Here is a 17,377-nt window from a genome sequence, read left to right as displayed (position 1 = left end):
CTTTTCTGGAAATAACCACTTCAGCTGATCATAATTTGTTGCAATAACCTTAACAGAGATTTGTCTTTCATGCACTTAAACATTAAAGTGCATAGAGTAAGTGACACTCTAAAGCCACAAAGTAAGTAAAGTGACAAAGTAAGTGCCATCAAGAACTTTTTTGTGAAAGCTAGCAAATTATTTCTTCCTTTGTATGCATTAATCAAATGTGTAAGAAGAGAGTATTGTCTCCCTGACTTATGATAATGTAATTATTAGCTTCAGGAAGAGTTTTGTGAGCAATATTTGTTTTATTTGTCTGTAAATCTCCTTTTGCTTGTTTTGAAACATGTTTTCAGAACATTTTGACTGGCAAATCAACTTTGGTAAGAGAGGGAACTTAAATTGACATGAAACACAACATTTAATTTTGAGAATTTCAGAAGTAGAAATTTGGAAATGAATGATTGAATTGAGAACGGGAAATCCAAGAACGGGAAGTTAGTGTCATTCTTAGTATACCTGCCTGTCCAGTTGTGAAGAGACCTTTGTTGCCTTTGAGATCCAAGTTCTAACAGTCCTACTGAAACTTAACAAATAATGATGTTTTCTTTATCTCTCTAGGGAAATGAATGTGTTATTTGAAACATCAGGGTGGAAAAAAAAAAAAAAAAAGGAAGAACACAAGTTTGAGTCAGTATTCCAATAGACAGCTTTTTAGATCAGTATAAGAGCTCTAGTAAGGGCATTTGAGAGCAACATAAAACAAAACCATTGAGTAGTATGTGCTCAGTTTGTATCAAAAAATGAACAATGAACTTCCTAAGATTAGTCTTTTTGTTTGTTTCCTCCAGACAAGTCTGTTCCCTATAACAATATAATTTTGAAAACTTAACCTTATTTATTTTGCATAATGAAATGGTGGTTTTGCCACTATGACCATTTAAAAATTATTTGGTTGTTATTGTAATATGTTATGGAGAAAAGACAGTGCAGACTCAGGTCTTTGTTGAAAACTCCACAAAAACTTATACCATCATCTCTCAGACCTTACCTCTTCCAGAAGCAGCCTTCCTCATCATCTTTGCAATAAGGTATCTTGACTCAAACTGTGAGCCAGCTGTGTGGTCTGTAAGTCTCTGGGCTCTTCAAGGTGTGTGACCATTGACAGTGCTTACTGGAGAAACTGGGCAGGGTGCCTTAGTTTCCCTCTGGTAGCAGCATTATTTGATTTACAGCAGTTTTTTAAAACATGAATCTCCAAGAATTTTTCTTTCATTCTAAATAAATATTTGTCATTCTACTTGCAGAGACCACAGTATTTACATTTAGCTGTTGATATTTTAATTAACAATTTAAGTGTGTTGTTTGCCCTGTGAGTTCAATGGGAAAAACTCTACAAATAAACAGCAGTTCCCTCTTGGACAATCACTCTGTAAATGAGCTTACTTTGTCAATAAAGCGCATGCCTATCAGCCCCTTCAAGGCAGCGGGGGGCAAGGATGTTCATTTACTTAAGCAGTAGGTTATGCTATTAGTGTGTGTGATTGCTGTTAATTAGGATATGTGTAGATGTCTCCGTGCTCCACTGTCTGTAATACAAAACCTTTAACCATTAAGGCTATTAATGAAGTCAATAAATGGTTCTATTAGGAGATTTTAAAATTTGTATTATTTCCTCTCTGTTTTGCTCTTTTTTATTGTAATAATTATACAGTAGTCAAAATATAACTGAGAGCTATACAGAAAGAGTAAAGAAACAGTTTCTGCTTTGAAGAATCTGTGGGGGAAGGGACATATTTACCAATATTTGTTCTGTAATTCCTGTTAGAAGAATACATGTATAGTCCAGTTATGAATTATTAGTGTTTTCCATCTTTTCCATTTGATATTCAGTTCAGTGTTTAAATATGCTTTTCATATCCCTTTGACTTGACGTAATTTAAGCATTTGTTTAGTTTTCCAAATCCATCATAAATGGTCTCGTGTTTTCTTGTAAATGAGGTTATATGAGTGTATTTGAAAGACCAGACTGTATGAATATGCATTTGTAACTTGAATTTTAAAACCAAATGTCTATAGCAAGTCTTGAATTAATAATGTCTGTGCTGTGCTTTGCTATTAGCTACATATAACCTCTCTGACATCAGTAACAGGGCCAATTCAAACTCTTGTCACAGTGAGCATGTCATTTTAAATAGATAATCTAAAGCCATGTTTCTGTTTACATGGAAAAGATCAGTTGAAAGAAAATACTGTTCTACGATGATAAACAGTAGAATTCTGTATGAAAATTCATCCATTTCTTGAGAACAAAGTAGAAGTCTCATGTCCTAATAATGGTATACATCAATAAAAGAACATCAATAAAAGTTGATGTTCTGTCTGTGTGAGCATCACGCAGAAGGGAAGCAAGCCAGTGCTATTGGTATTTGGACTAGCAGATAAGGAGGTGCTTTCTGAGCTCCTGGAGGTCAGAATGTCTAAATGAGCTTGAAAATAAATGCCAACACACTCTGCCTTTACTACATACCCTAAGGGAAAATATAACGTGCCTGGTTTTAAACTACACAAATGCTACCCTAGCAAAAAATATGGTGAGACATTTGCTATTATTATTGGGCAATTTCAATTTTCTTTATTGGAGCTGAGATTAAACCTTAAGGTTTTAATTCTGCTTTTACAGAGTAACCCAGCAATACTGGCCGCAATTTCACCGGAAACAGCATGAAACATTAAAGGCCAGAGTGCATGGAAGTTAGCAGAAGTCAATTTTGATCAGCTTTGGATCAGCTTTTATAGGAGTGTTGGACTTGGGCTTGAACTTATGTTAGGATTTCTAAACTGTCACAAATGCATTATGAACAATGAAAACACAGTTAAGATAGAGTCAGTTTCCTGAATCTTAGAAATGTAATGATGGTTTGGGAAATTCTGTTTTGTTCTAGATAAAAAAATATTTTTCTGATTAAGTAGTCTTGTTTTTTTCAGATTTCTTTCCTGCCCATTTATCCATAGTTTAAAATAAAAAAAAAAAAAAAAAAAAAGAAAAATAAAAATTGAAAGTTCAAAACCAAACTAGCTTAGAGAGATTTCTTTAAAGTTCAAGAATCAGAACCCAACCAACATCAAAAAATCCCAAACCATCAGAAATAGAATGAAAGGTTGCACCTTTTGTGCTGTAAATATAAATATCAATTTGGAAACATAGAGATGAGTCAGTGTTTGAGACCTTGACTTTCAGCAGTACCATGGTTTCAGTGTTTTCTGTGTTTCCACATATAACCTGGTATTAAGGGAAGAAAACTGTTGGAAAAGTTCACTAATTCTAGCAAAAACCTGCCAGTTGCTACACTGCAACACTGATATGTTTTATTCCTCATTGTATCCCCTGCCAAGGTGGTTTGGGGACCTGACAGTGAACCAAATTTCTCTTAGAAGTTACTAAGAATCAGTCTTTCTGGAGCTCATTGGAAGCTTTCAGCCAGTGCCAGGCGCAGCAGCAGATGTGTTTGTAGAGGAAGTTTCCAGACATCAGCAGCTTTGCTGGGCTTGTACTTCGGCTGAGCTGCTGTAAAAGTGCTGCAGAGAACTTCAAAGCCATATTGTACAAATCACAAGATAAACGAGCTCAGGAAGAAGGACTAAATTTCAGAAGACAACCAAGAACATCAAAGATGCCCTGAATTAGAGTTAAAACTTGCTCCCTTAGATCTTGTTCCCTTAGACTCACTGCTTAGAAATTGAAAAACATGACAAGGGCGAGACAAAGAACTTGAAAAATTTGATAGAAATACTGTAAGTCATCAGTATACTTTATTTTATTTATTTATTAATTTTTAATCTGAACTTGTGGACATTGCATTTCCCTAAAAAAAAAAAAAAAAAAAAAAAGTGTTTTCAAAGACCTGTGTTCTCAAACAGTAGCTGTTTACCTTTTAATAGACTCTTTAATTCAAAGAGTTGATTTACTTACAAACTTCACACTAATTTGAACTCAACTGCTAGTGAAATATGGGGTGCTAAATGGATCTAGTTTCTTGAAAATTATTTTAGTATGTATGTTTTGCAAAATAGATAGGTTCAAATACAGAAATGTTGCAGTGTAAACATAGCATGAGCTATAAAGATTTCCAAGATTATTGTAGCAAGTCCAGCTATACGTGCTGGAAGATGCAGGGGCTGTTCTGACGGCATCAAGGGAGAACAGATTACTGGAAACTGTTCTAGCATACCTTCTAAGAAAAAATGATCTTGGTACACTGTCTTTATTAAAAAATTTGAACACATGGAGAATTACAGAGAGGATGCAGAAATTGTGCACAAAGGGCTACTATAGTGTTACCTGCTAGAACAAATACAGCTTGTTTGATTACAACAGTAAACTAAATAGTATTTTGTATTTTTCAGGATATTATTGAGTTATAAATTCAAGACATAATCTTGATAGAAAAAGCAACTTTGTACATTCACAAAATAAATTAATTCTGCTCTCCATTTGAGACGAGAATACTTTGTTCAAAAAGTCTATTTTTTGTGTAGTTTCTCAATGAGGACCCATGTTTAGTGAGCAATGTTGCCATTGAAACGCATGCTAATTGAGAAACCATAAAAAGTTAAGGCCCGAGCTATGACATACCATTCCCAATACTTGTACTGCACTGCTGCATGGAAGAGGAATGGTCTGTTGTCTACTTAATTATTTTCAATGTAGCAGTTTAACTTGATTAGAAATGTTTGTACTCAACACAAATTGTTTGAACTTTGACAGTGTATTTGCAGCTTATAATTTTATCTTTGAAAAACTGCCATCTGTATGCAAATATAAGGGAAATGAGAACATTTGCTCCTATCCAGTCATGTAATGCAGTTCCTGTATTTTCCAAGAAAAATATGCTGTAGACAAGATAGCATTTAGTTTGAAAGCTACGTAACCAAATTTTCAATCACTTCTATGTCACATGCCAAAATAGTTTAGGAATTACAGAAGATACTTCATTTTTTCACTCCTGAATATGTGGGAATGTAGAGGCAAATTCTCACAAATGGATATATGTTTATCTTGCTGCTGAAATGGTCTGAATATGTTTTCCAAATGTACTACATTCTTTTTGAATACTAGCCAATTGTGTATTTATTATTTCTTCATGTGGAGCTTTTTAAATTTCCTCTTTATTTATATAGCCACTTTGGTGACTCCATCCTTTCAGCAATGCATGCTGCTTTTGCCTCTTGGAAGTCAGAAGAGGTAGAACTAAATGTAAAAGACTGGGAGAATTACACTGGTCTGAAAGTCGTTGGCATTGACTCAGCTGATGTAGACAGTTAGATGATATATGGGAAGGTGGATGATGTTGAAAGTTCTAGTAGAACATCAAGGACATAAATCTCTCTTTCATGAGTCACGGGGGAGTTGAGTACCAGGTAACTGTGGTGTAGAAATTCATGCAGAAAGGGCAAAAGGAACTTCTGAGTACACAGATGAAAATGCATAATGTTTCTGTTTTGTCATGATTTAAGTGCAAGAGCAATCTTACAGGTTCCAGGAACCATATTTATAAATGTTGAGCTCCGAAAGGACTCTTGTTCTTGATTTTATGCCCAAATTATTACCATTATACCTGAGATACTAAAGCAAATTATATTATTGGAAATGGTGATGAAACCATTACCAAATCACTGACAATAAGAAAAAAAAAAAAAAAGATTCTGCTCTGTGACTCAGACCCTACTTCATATATAGCCCCCCGCATATTGGTGAACATAATTACTTGTAATATTTAAATTGCTTCTACATGCATTGATGACTTTGCTTTTTAGAGTCATTTTTCCTTTACTATTTCATGCTTTCAAAGAAGAGAAAGTTAACGTTACATTATCTGAAACATGATTTGCTAAGCTGAATCAAACCATGAAATTCATCAGCTTAGATTTCTTCTGTAACTGACCAGTCCCTGATGATTCAGAGGAATATGAAATATCTGTGATACTTTTTTAGGCCTTAGGTCAGCAAGCTGATTGAGCAAGCATCAGATTTTCGAAATCATTGCAAATTCTCTGCTTGATTTGAGGCTAGCTAGCTGTTCATATTGATATTTTGCTCTAAAATTGAGTCACGCTTTAGAGCACTTTCATGTTGCTGTTCCATAATTTGCACCAAAATAATGTTTGATCATAAAGTTAAGCAAAAGAAATTAAAAAGGAAGAGAAAGAAGTCAACTAATGTTCTGTACAATATCTTACAATTCCGTTATTACTGCAGAGGATTACCATTTACTAGCAGCAGTTGTTTGAAATCAGTCATTAAATGGAAATATTTTGCATCTATCATCTGAGATATGGGAAGCACCTGCTAATTGTATATTCCATCTTGGAGTGAAAAATCACATTTTTGATGAAATTACTGACTTCATTTTCTGACCTTAAATAGAATGTTCAGACACGTGGCCAGCTTGTGACAGTGATTAATTAGTATTAATGTACTCATTTGGTGTTCTGTCAAGGATGGCTGGGGATGGGCTGTTAAACTTGTGATCTCCAGCTTTCACACAAATGAGTGCTCCGAGGGCAAGAAGAAACATGGGGAAGAGGATTTGAAGGTTTGCTTTACAGTATCTTAAATGAGCAAATGAGTAAGGGGTGTCAGAATGTTTTTAGCTCCGTGGAGGTATGGGTCAGATCCTCACAGAATGTAAAACTGATTGTTGTCTGCAGTCACTGCACTACTGAAGTTGAAGACTAGTCTGTAATCTTCAGTAATGCTAATTTAGATTTTTTTTTTTTTAATTTAATATCAACTCTTCTCCAAAGTTAATGATTTCCTTTTTTTTCTTTTTTTTTTTTTTTTCTTTCCAGATAAATAGGACTTGGAGGGTCTATAGCTTATTTCTAGATCTTTCATAAACCTTTTGCAGGACTTAGCATCAATTATTTTCACCTTATAGAAAATAAATTTTGGTTAAAAAAATACAGTCTCAGATACTTTTTTTCTGTTATGTTCTGTCTAAATTAGTTTTATGGATATACCTGTGTTGTGACTATGCCTTTCTTTACATAAGTACTGAATAACTTCTTAACATCCTGAGTCTTGTAAAGGTACAACATGGATTTAGTTTCAATAGATTTCCTAAAGAAATGTATGCAGAGTATGTAGAAGTCTTTGGAATACAAACTTGCAACAAAATAAATAAACACAAAGGTAAAATAATTTTGCAGTCAGCATAGTATATGTTGGCATTAGTATAACACAATTTTGCGTAATATGAAAGCTTAGTTTTCTCTTTTTAAAGAGTTTGGCATGGAAAAAACACTTCTGATGGTTAGCAGCTTCCTGTTTATTATTGTGCAATGCCAAGTAAACTGCAGATGACAGATGGATAAAATCAGTATTAAAAGACCCATTTTTGCATGAAAGCATCAAGTTATGCTGATAGTGGCCCCTTCACTCCTCTCTTCTAATGTCAAAAGTATCCTCAGTCTTGGAATGTATAAAGTGTTTTCAATTCCCTTCAGCTTAAAAGAAAAAAAAAGAAAAATCTTCCCCTCATATCCCACTGCTATCTGCATCAAAATTATAATCAAATAGCATTATCACAGCTGAATTACAGACTGAGAAAATAAAGTTTATAGCGCATAGTCAAGAGTATCTAGAGATTTGGTGTGGACAATTAATGTAATGAAGCAGATTTTCATAAAGTGATGAGTGCGTTTTTTCTGCAAATTGTACTTGGGTGAGCTTGAGATTGGTGCCAAGATCCTGAGGCACTGAATGTCACACCTGAAGTTTCTGTACATAGAAATAACAGTGATATTGTTCCACTCCATTTCAGAAGGGCACATCAACCCTGAGATAAATTTATTTGTGACTCTCACTAGTACCAAGTTTTGTTAAGTTGGTTAGTCACCATGTAAACTTCCACCTGTCTGTAACCCCCGACTGCGTAATTTAATGCTGTTCATTTGGAGTCACAGGAAATTCCTAGATCAGGTGCTCTTGTACTTTGTAAGCAACTGTCTTTCGAAGCAATAAAAAGAATCAGTCTCATCATGACTACTGCAGAGTAACACCCAGGCCCTGGTGCCTCTTCCCAATGCACCCACCAGACCTAAACCCCTGTATTTCATGTCCCTTAAAAGCACTTACTCTTGGCATCACCAAATCAGAAAAGGATTAAAAAGTGTACAACATGTAATTCTTGTTTGTTTTAAGTAGAGATTTTTATTTAGAGGAAGTAACAGATAGTTCAGAATTGTCAGGACAATCAGACTAGGGAGAAACTAATTCTGGGAAAAAGGTTTCATAAAAATGTGAAGCAACTTACACATGGAGATCGCTTTGTAGAGCTTGCAGTCTGCTTTACTTCAGCTCCACTGAGCTAACTCTGGGTATGACATTTTACTGTTTTTGACAGAGAAATGAGTGCTGATGGAATTGTAAATATGTGGGAAGAAACAGAAGTTGTAGCAATTAATTTGACACAGGAGGCTTTAAAGGTGGAAGTGTGTTTAGACAGGAAGCCATGCTGCAGAGGGAAGGTGCTCCATGGATTGTTGTTTTGATGGTGCTCTTCTCATTTCACTAAAACACAGAAATGGAAACGAGGATGTAGGACTTAGTGTCAGCATCTTAAGGCTGAGTTACGAGCAGCTACCTTATTAAAAATGTCTGTTTAGATTTAAAAAGTTGCTTTAATATTGTTTAATGTATTTCATGCTGCACACTGTGTGTCACCATCTTTTGTTGTTGTTCTGATTTCACTCATGGAAGGGCTGAAGTTAAAACTGAGTACAGCCACAAAGATTAGTTACTTTTTTGTCGCCTTCTAAGAATTATGCTTAACGGGGTCTCTTTCCAAGTGCGTTTGAACAACTAAATGATGATATGTATAAAATTCTTAGGAGTAACTGAATTCTTCTTGTGGGATACTAGTGAAAAATTATGTGTAAATGTGATTTGTCATTGGACATGACAGTTGGAAAAATTGGGTCATTTGTTAAGATAGATCTAGTTACCAGCCCAGACTTATTTTTTAGAGGGTATAGAAGATTATTGTGTATCAAAAGAAAAACATGAAAAAGAGGCAGTGATGGCAGGGGTGACTGTTATAGAAGTTATCATCTTCTGACTTCGAAGGTTGATTTTATTTTTATCATATTGTGCAGTCTCCTCTATCTGGCCTGTAACATCAGTAGAGAAGTTTCTCTCTTCTTCCTCATTGATCATCCCTGATACATGGTTGAACACCTTATTCGTGTAAATCCTTCTGAAGTGTTCCACATTGGCCTCACCCCATTGTTAGAAAGCTGGCGTGGTGCCTTTGAGTTGGGATCTAAAACTTACCAAGAATGTACTCCCCTTGGATTCTTTAATGTGCATTGTGAGGGGCCATTTTTATAGTACCTAATGAGCTGTCCCACAAATGCGCTGAACGTTGTCATCAATCACTTCCAGGTGCTCCTTATTCACTTTTCGTTTTCCTCCAAGAGGCAGTTAAGTGAGAATATTTGAGTCCAACATGAAAAGTGCTCCCTATGTAAGCAGCTTTTCCAAAGCTATGAGAAAGATGCTTATGATTTCTCTGAGATACCAGTGAACGGGTCCTGCTTATACAAAGTGTCATTGCTTCATGCTCACCTTCCCCTTACCGAGGAATTATTATCTTTGAAATTATCAGACAGGCACTCTAGCACTGAGCATGGAATTTCATCTCTTGTGTCCCCCAGATGATGCATCTATGCTATAACTAGTCAAGATGGTAAAAATAATTTCATAGATGTCACAGGCTCTGGGAGGTCATAGCTACCATTATTTCTTGCAGCTGTGTAAAACATTTGAGCAGTTAAATATCACCAGGAAGCAAGACATGAAACTGTTGTAGACTGTGTATTGTTACTGGAACAATCCCATTTCCACCCAAATTCAAACACAATACAGCTTAATATTTCCAATAATGTGAACTGACAATTAGAAATTTCAGTTCTAGTTCTGCCACCAAGTTCTTGGTCTTATGGCTAAAAGATTTAATTTATTCAGCTTTAGTTTCTTTCTCTAAGAGGAGGATAATATTTATGATGTAGGGGATTAAAGGACTGTTCACTCCTGCAAGTGTAAGTAGTTGCAGCCACAACAGTAAAGGTACTTACAGGCAACAGCTGCTGTTTGCATAGTTTCCTCAGCCTCTTGATTACAGTAGTCAAAAAAGTGCTGCTCAATAATCACATTAAGGGGAAATTTCTAAATTTTTACTATTCCTTGTTTGTTTTAAATCTTAAAATCTTAAATCCAAACTAGGTAGTGAATTACTGCCTAAGAGGCAGAGGTGTGAACAAAATTGGGCAATACAATTAGTGGACTACAATGGAAAGCATCCTTTCCAAAGGGGGCTTATAAAAATAAGGAGAACGACTTTTTACTCAGGCAGATAGTGACAGGACAAGGGGGAATGGTTTTAAACTACAAGAGGTTAGAGTTAGAGTAGGAGATAGCAGGAAATTCCTCACTCAGGCTGGTGAGGCCCTGTCCCAGGCTGCCCAGAGAAGCTTTGGATGTCCCATCCCTGGCAGTACTTGAGGCCAAGCTGGGCAGGGCTTTAGGCAGCCTGGTGTGGTGGGAGGTGTTCCTGCGCATGGCAGGGGGTTGGAAGTGTATGCTTTTTAAGGTCCCTTCCTACAAAAAACATTCTGTGATTCTATGATTCTTTCTATGGATGAATCATTGTTTTAACTGAAGGTCTGCATAGTAGTGATCTGTCTCTGCCACTGAATGAAGAAGTGATTGTCCTACACGTCACTACATAAATAGATTTTTAAAATCTAAGTCATTCAATTTATCTAATGCAGATTACTAGTAATTGAAGTTCAGCTCTGTATGGCTTCATGTTAAGTAAAGATCTATTGTTTTAAATGGTCAGTTTTAAAAGATTGATGGAGTTAACTGGATTTCAGATATTTTGGTGAAGATTGCATTTTGTTTGATAGGCATCAGCTCATTTATATTTTATTAAGCAATTAAAACAGTTGCCATTTTTATTTCATCTTCTGGAGCGCTGTATTTCCCAGCATTGTCCACCCAATTTTGTTGTCAGTGAAGATAATTTTGCAATGTTGTCCTGATCTAGAACTACCAGTGATATGCGTATTTAGAAGTAGCTGAGTGACTGCTGACTTTTTTTTTTTTTACTTAATCTTGTGAATTTTTTTTAATTATTTTTTTTAAACATTGCCATTTTGCATGATTCCAAGAACTGTGAAATTCTCTGGGCTAGAAGGGGATTTGCTAAACATCCAAGCATTGCATACAGGGGCTGTGTCTGAGATGCATATTACAGTCGGGCTTCCTGATTCAAGGATATGCTCCGGTGTGTTCCTTGGGAGAGCTTTAAGTGCTAGTTTTGTCTAACAAACTCCTCCGGTTTAAGATAACAGCTTGTTAGGGTTTTTGTTTTTTGTTTTGTTATTTAGTTTGTTTGTTTTCCTCTCTTTGTGTACTAGGCATCAAGCTGAAGGAGGAGGTGTACAGCTTCCTAGGGCCATCGGAGAGACAGTGACCAACCTTACCTGTCAATGAGGAGACACTAGGTTGGTTCTCATGCTTGACTTCTAATTAATATATCTTTTGCAGCTGAATGAAGTTAAGGTGTCTTATGAACAGTTTTCATGCAGTATAGATAGGACACACTATCACAGAGGGAGTTACAGGATATGATAGTGGCAGCTATATCACAGTCATACCAACAGCTGATCTATGCCTTATAGGCAAGTCTCCGTGCAGGGGTGGTTGTTGGCTATTTCCCCAATTACAAGTGAGTTGTTAGTTGTCATGTTATAGGAGCAGTTTCTGTTTCACTACTTTATCAACACTGCAGATTGCTAAGGCAAATTATTTGGATAGGTGATACCATGTTCTCATTTAAGCATGGATTAAATTTGTTGGATTTAAATTGGTGAAGGCACAAAATTTCTTCTAATAGTAAAAATAATCTACAAATATTTCCTTGCTTCAGATCACTGCAAAGAAGTATTTTATTTTCCCTGAAAAGTGATAACATTTGAATTGAAGGCAGTGAGATCAAATGTGAGAAGAATATATCAGCATTATAAATGCCATTTCTCTTTTTCTTTTTTAAGTGTTAGATACGTAAATTGATTAGCTAACAAAAATGAGTGAAGTGGTAATGTGTGGTTTTGGATGCCAACCTACATATTGTGATACACAGCTTGACCCCAGGAAAAAAAAAAAAAAAAAAAAAAAAGAGAGAGGCTTTAGCTCCTTAGGCAAACCTAATATTGATGCTAATTAATCCACTGGACCTTGGATCAGGCCCACTTTCCTCGGGGAGGTATTTGTCCTCATTCTTCACTGGTGCAGTTTGTGTTCAAACTACTGTATCTTTCTGTCACAATGAACAAAGTTACCTTTAAAAAGTCATCTATGAATATCATCATGGAGACTGACTTTTATCTTAACCCTGTAGGTCAACAGTATTATAAAAAAAATAAAATAAAAGAGCATTCAGATTCAGGTCTCTTTGGCCTTTTCAGACTGCATGAATCTGATTAATTTTTTTTTTAAGCTGAAAATCATTTTACAAGAGGAAAAAAAAAAAAAAAAGCTATTGCAGGGTAGATCTAAGTACTAAAATAGTGGAATTTCCACAGTTGTGATTGTGGAAAATGGCAATATCACCTTTTAATTACCATGGCCAAAAGAAGATAAATTTATGTACATTGCATTATCTACATGTGCTTTTCCCACAATATTATTAACGCTGTTGTGATTTGTTAACAAAATATTGCAGGGAAAGGAACCTGCTAGGCTGTAGTCTGAGGGTTAGCATGTTGCCTGCTGCTGTTGGTTCTTACAGCTCAGACAACACTGCAGTAAATGATCAGCTATAACACACATACCTATCTTTTTTCCTGCCTTCACTGTTGCATGTTGAATTGTGGGGTAGCTCAAAGCCATTTCCTGCTCATTTGTATTCCACCAGATTATACAATTAGCTGGCTGGGTCTCCCTTGTTAGCCAGATAGATTATTTCAATTTGGATTCTATCATTTTACTGAAAACGGATGAAAATGCAGCCTGAGAAGATTAGCAGATGAAATAAATAAAGAGAAGTAAGGGTATGTAGCTTACCCATCAGTCACCTCAGACTAGCCTTGCAGCTTGTTCCAAGAATGCTGTCCCAGCACGAGGAAACTCTCCATCAGTTTTAGTTACATCTTGTCAAAGGCACGATAAATCCTTGGGCAATCCATTTCCACTTAGTGTTTCACAGTCACAAAGAAAGCCTAGCATACCAAAGGGAACTGTGCACTGTTAGCTGTTGATACCATCTCTCTAAATACTGAAGCATTTACTGCACAACAGTGTAATTACCTAGCCAGGTATATTTGACAATATAATCAAATGTTTTCTTAGGGCTCTCGTGAAAGATTTTATTCTGTTAGCTAATTTACTGTGCACATTCGTACCATGATTATCACAGAAGTAGCTAGTACACACCTCACACGTTACATTAGTTTTCAGTAAAGATTGTGGAAGGCTCATTTCTTTTTTAATCAGAAACCTAAAAGACAAACATCTAAAACAATTCGTATAAATAATTTTGTGTCCTATGAGTATTTGTTTCCCTTTTGTTCACCTTCGATTTCTGTACAGCTCATTAAATCCAAAATAGAGGGGATTAATGAAATCATATTTATTAAGAACTTGAAAGTAAGAAACTATTAAAAGCATTGTTTAGTAAGTAGGAAGAAGCAGAAACTTCAGAACTTGGTACTTCTGTTTGTTGTTGTTTCCTAACTTGAGCATAAGGGAGAAAGCACAGAGTAGGGAACGAAGCACAACAGGATCCATTTCTCACTGTAAATTTACTCGTACAGCTCTGGGTGATGCATGAGAGTGTCTCCAGTGAAAGCTACTGAGCTCATCATCTTTGCTGACTTTAATGCTGTGGCTTCTAGGTCCAAACTTCCCTTTGATCTCTCCTGCGGGCAGCCAGCTTGCAACACGTACTGCTTATAATCAAAGAGAGGAGGGTAAGAAAAAGGAAAGACAAGTCACAGAACCAAGGTAAAAAGAAGACGTGTCTGGATTGTCTTCTCAGTACCCCCTGTGTGTTGGGGACCTGAGGCTCCCAGGTGCAGCTGCCCTGTGGCACGTACCCAGCCTGCAGGCAGCTGGGGCTCAGCAGCGATGTGGCCCAGAATGTCACAAGATGCCCAAAATGTCACAGGAGGCAGGGGCCATCTAGGGATAAAAGACATTAAAAATCCATACATGTCTGGATTTGCCCTTTGGCTGGTTTTCTTAGTCCATTTGTGGAAAGGTACGTACTAAGATCAGGCTCTGAAAACCTTTGTACCCCCATTAATACCTCTAGAGATCAGTCCTGAGATGGGATGTTAGGTAGTCATTGTATGCCTAAGAATATGATTGTATTTATCTATGTATTTTAATAAAATCCCAAATATGCAATTCCATCTTCAGTTTGAACATCTGTTATTGAATTGGGTAAGGAATGTCATTGCATTATGTTGACTATATTGAGAAAGGGTAAGATTTTTAGCTAATGAAGTATGTTTACTTTCTTTCAAAGAATTTTATCAGAATTTGCAATGAAAATAGCTACATTTAAAATTCTTGTAGACATTTCTTTATCTTAAAATCAAACAAACATAGAACTTTGGGCTCCTCCACTCTCTTAGCCATTGCAATTCTTAGAGTAAGACTAAAATTATGTAGCCACGTAATCTGATTTAAAGGAACAGTAATGAAGCCAGCAGTCTTTCACCTGCAGGCTGCTTATTCAAATTCAGTCTAGAGCAGGAAAGTCATAAAGTGATCACAAGGTGAAAAGCTTCTGGTTAGTTGCCTGGGGTTGCTCGGAGTCTCTGCTGGCTTCTGTAGGTGCCTTTGTACCTGTTTAGAACCCCCACCAGCCATACCCTCCTGTTCAGTTTTTTCATCTTCATATAGAGAAGCCAAAACTCATTAGTTTTGGTGGTTGATTCATCATCACGGTTTGAGATGCGCCTGTTGCAGAGAGGAATTGCAGAGACACTTTTACTCTCGTTGCATATGTCTTCACTGAATTTATGATGTTGCCAAACCAAATACTTTGCTAGGCCCTAAAACTGTATGTGAGCGTGTCCACGCATATGCACACAGTTTTTTTCCCTTACAGATGCCATTTTCGTCACACTAGAAAGACTTGATACAGCTGCTGTGTTGTCATTTTCTGTCACATTGCTGCTTACTTTGATTGCATCTTTTTCAAGTCTGTCTTTCTAAACACAGAAAAAAAGGCGTTTCTAAATATATTGGTGTACAAATTATTTTTGAGTCAAATAACTATTTATATCCACTGCATAAAGATGCCATTGTATTTAAGGCAAAATAAGAGAAGTGATGAAGAAAGATATTATTACCCCCCAAAAGAGCTGGAAGAAAACAGCAGAGCAAAGGCTGTCCAGATGAAAGTGTACCCTATCAACTCCTGCAGGGTATTGCCACTTTCATCTGTTCTTCTCCTGTTCTGTTCTTTCCTTAACTTTTTAATTTTTAAAAGATGTTGTCTTGCATAAAATAGAATAATGGCTTTTGGGAGTTAATCTCTGCTGTATTTTGCAGGCTGCAAACAGGAACATATTCATAGTTAGATTTCCATGGGGTGTTAATATGGGATATTTGTAAACATGGATGGATGGTAGCTGCAGTAGTAAAGAAGCAGACAAAGGAGACTGTAGGAGCCTGAGCATGTGAGAGAAGCTCCAAGAAGAGACCCAGAGCTAAGGCTTTGTTTGTGGGTTCTGTCAGGTAACTCCTTGTTAGATTTGGAGCTAAAAACAAAACAAAAAATAACAAGATTACTGCATGACATTTGCTTCCCCTCTCTGGTCAAAAATCAGAACTCTGTCCCATCAAAGAACTGAGTTTCTGGTAGCATTCACTTGCTAAGTGGATTACTCAGAAATCTGAGTTCTGTCTGATAGGTTCTCAAAACATGTTGCTCTGACACCTACAACAGCTATTTAACTTACAAGGTTTCCAAGAGAAAGCCAGATGAAGCAGTAGTAAGGGAACAAGGGGGGTTTCTGTACACTATCCTTGATCAGCTTTATAACCCTGCTGTATCTAGAAACTAGAAACTTGGTCTTTTACACTATTTGTTCCAATGGAGAGATGGGATCAGCAGCTGCTACTGAATGGCTAAGAAATCATTGCCATTGAGAGTACATAGCTGTGCAGGAATTGCTGCTCTCTGATATTGCTTGGGAAATATCCAGGCCTGTACAACAGTGATGTGGGACTCCAGCAAAGTTATGTCCTGCCCTCTCAGACATCACCGTGATGCAGGTAAGTAGGGCCAAAGTCCTCCTGACAACACCTACCAAAGTGCTCCCAATGCTAGTGCAGTTTCAGATAAGTGGTTAAAATAAACTGTTATTCCACTTGTTTTGGCCATTCATATTCTCTGTTTATGAAACAACCATTATGAAGAAAACAACAAGTAAAGAATTTTTAGGTAAAAAACATAACATTCTTAGTTCATGGCTTTATGATATTAACAAGGCAAATATAGCAAAGGGCTTCATAAAATTAAAAATGCCTTCAAAGAGCAAGGGAAATCTAGTTGCTATTCTGCATAAACATTTTTGGAGTTTGACTCTTTTTTTGAATTTTATTTTGTTTATTCTTAATGAAAGGACCTGTTGATTGCATAAAGGAATAGCTTGAAAGTTGGTGTTAGTAAGATGGAAATGCAGTTAGAGAAGAAGCTGTTGGATTCCAACAATTTGGACTGTGGAACAGTAATTGAGTTATATTGATGCTGTGGTACGTGTAGTTCCTTTTTTAATTTTTTGTAGTAATTGTTATGATTCTGTATTATGTTATGCCTGGCACAGACTCCAAGAATAGGTAATTCCAGTTTCCTAGTTATAGCCTCATCAATTGAATGTGTTATGATTGCCATCTTTGGAACAAAGGGATTAATTTCATAGTACGATTGTTTTATATCCACTTCATCGTGTTAGAATATCTGAACACAGAAAGTGTAGAACAAATTAACAAACAAGAAAGGATGATCTTTGCAATTTACAATCATGTAGTTAGAAAAAAAAAATGAGTAAGAGGAAAAATTCTGGAGCCCGTTGCAGCATTTTTTTACACACTCTTGCTTTTTCATATAAATCCATGAAGTAAAATTTGCTGAGGCTCCTGGGTGAGCCTGGATTTCTCCTTCCCAGTCTGAAATTTCAGGCTCTTCCCATTTTCAGGTTGTGCCTGTATAATATATACTCATATGTTGAGTATATAGTATATATAATACATGCATGTACAAACACTGATAGGAAATGTGTATATGAATATAATATGTACCCACACGTA

The 17,377-nt window shown here is 36.3% G+C and overlaps 1 protein-coding gene across 4 annotated transcripts in view; it reads left to right on the top strand.

The window, feature by feature from the left end:
• The window catches only part of TENM2 (teneurin transmembrane protein 2), a 1,606,114-nt gene that overhangs the window by 695,546 nt on the left and 893,191 nt on the right, over positions 1-17,377 (top strand). For all 4 annotated transcript variants that reach the window (XM_072044660.1, XM_072044658.1, XM_072044657.1 and 1 more), the window contains exon 8: positions 11,470-11,556. The gene's annotated coding sequence lies outside the window, so the exon portion shown is untranslated. The remainder of the gene's footprint in view (positions 1-11,469; positions 11,557-17,377) is intronic.

Source organism: Anas platyrhynchos, chromosome 14 (genome assembly GCF_047663525.1).
Source record: "Anas platyrhynchos isolate ZD024472 breed Pekin duck chromosome 14, IASCAAS_PekinDuck_T2T, whole genome shotgun sequence".
NCBI classification, from domain to species: Eukaryota; Metazoa; Chordata; class Aves; order Anseriformes; family Anatidae; genus Anas; species Anas platyrhynchos.
Note: the sequence above shows the minus strand (reverse complement) of the source record. Positions and strands in the feature narration are given on the sequence as shown.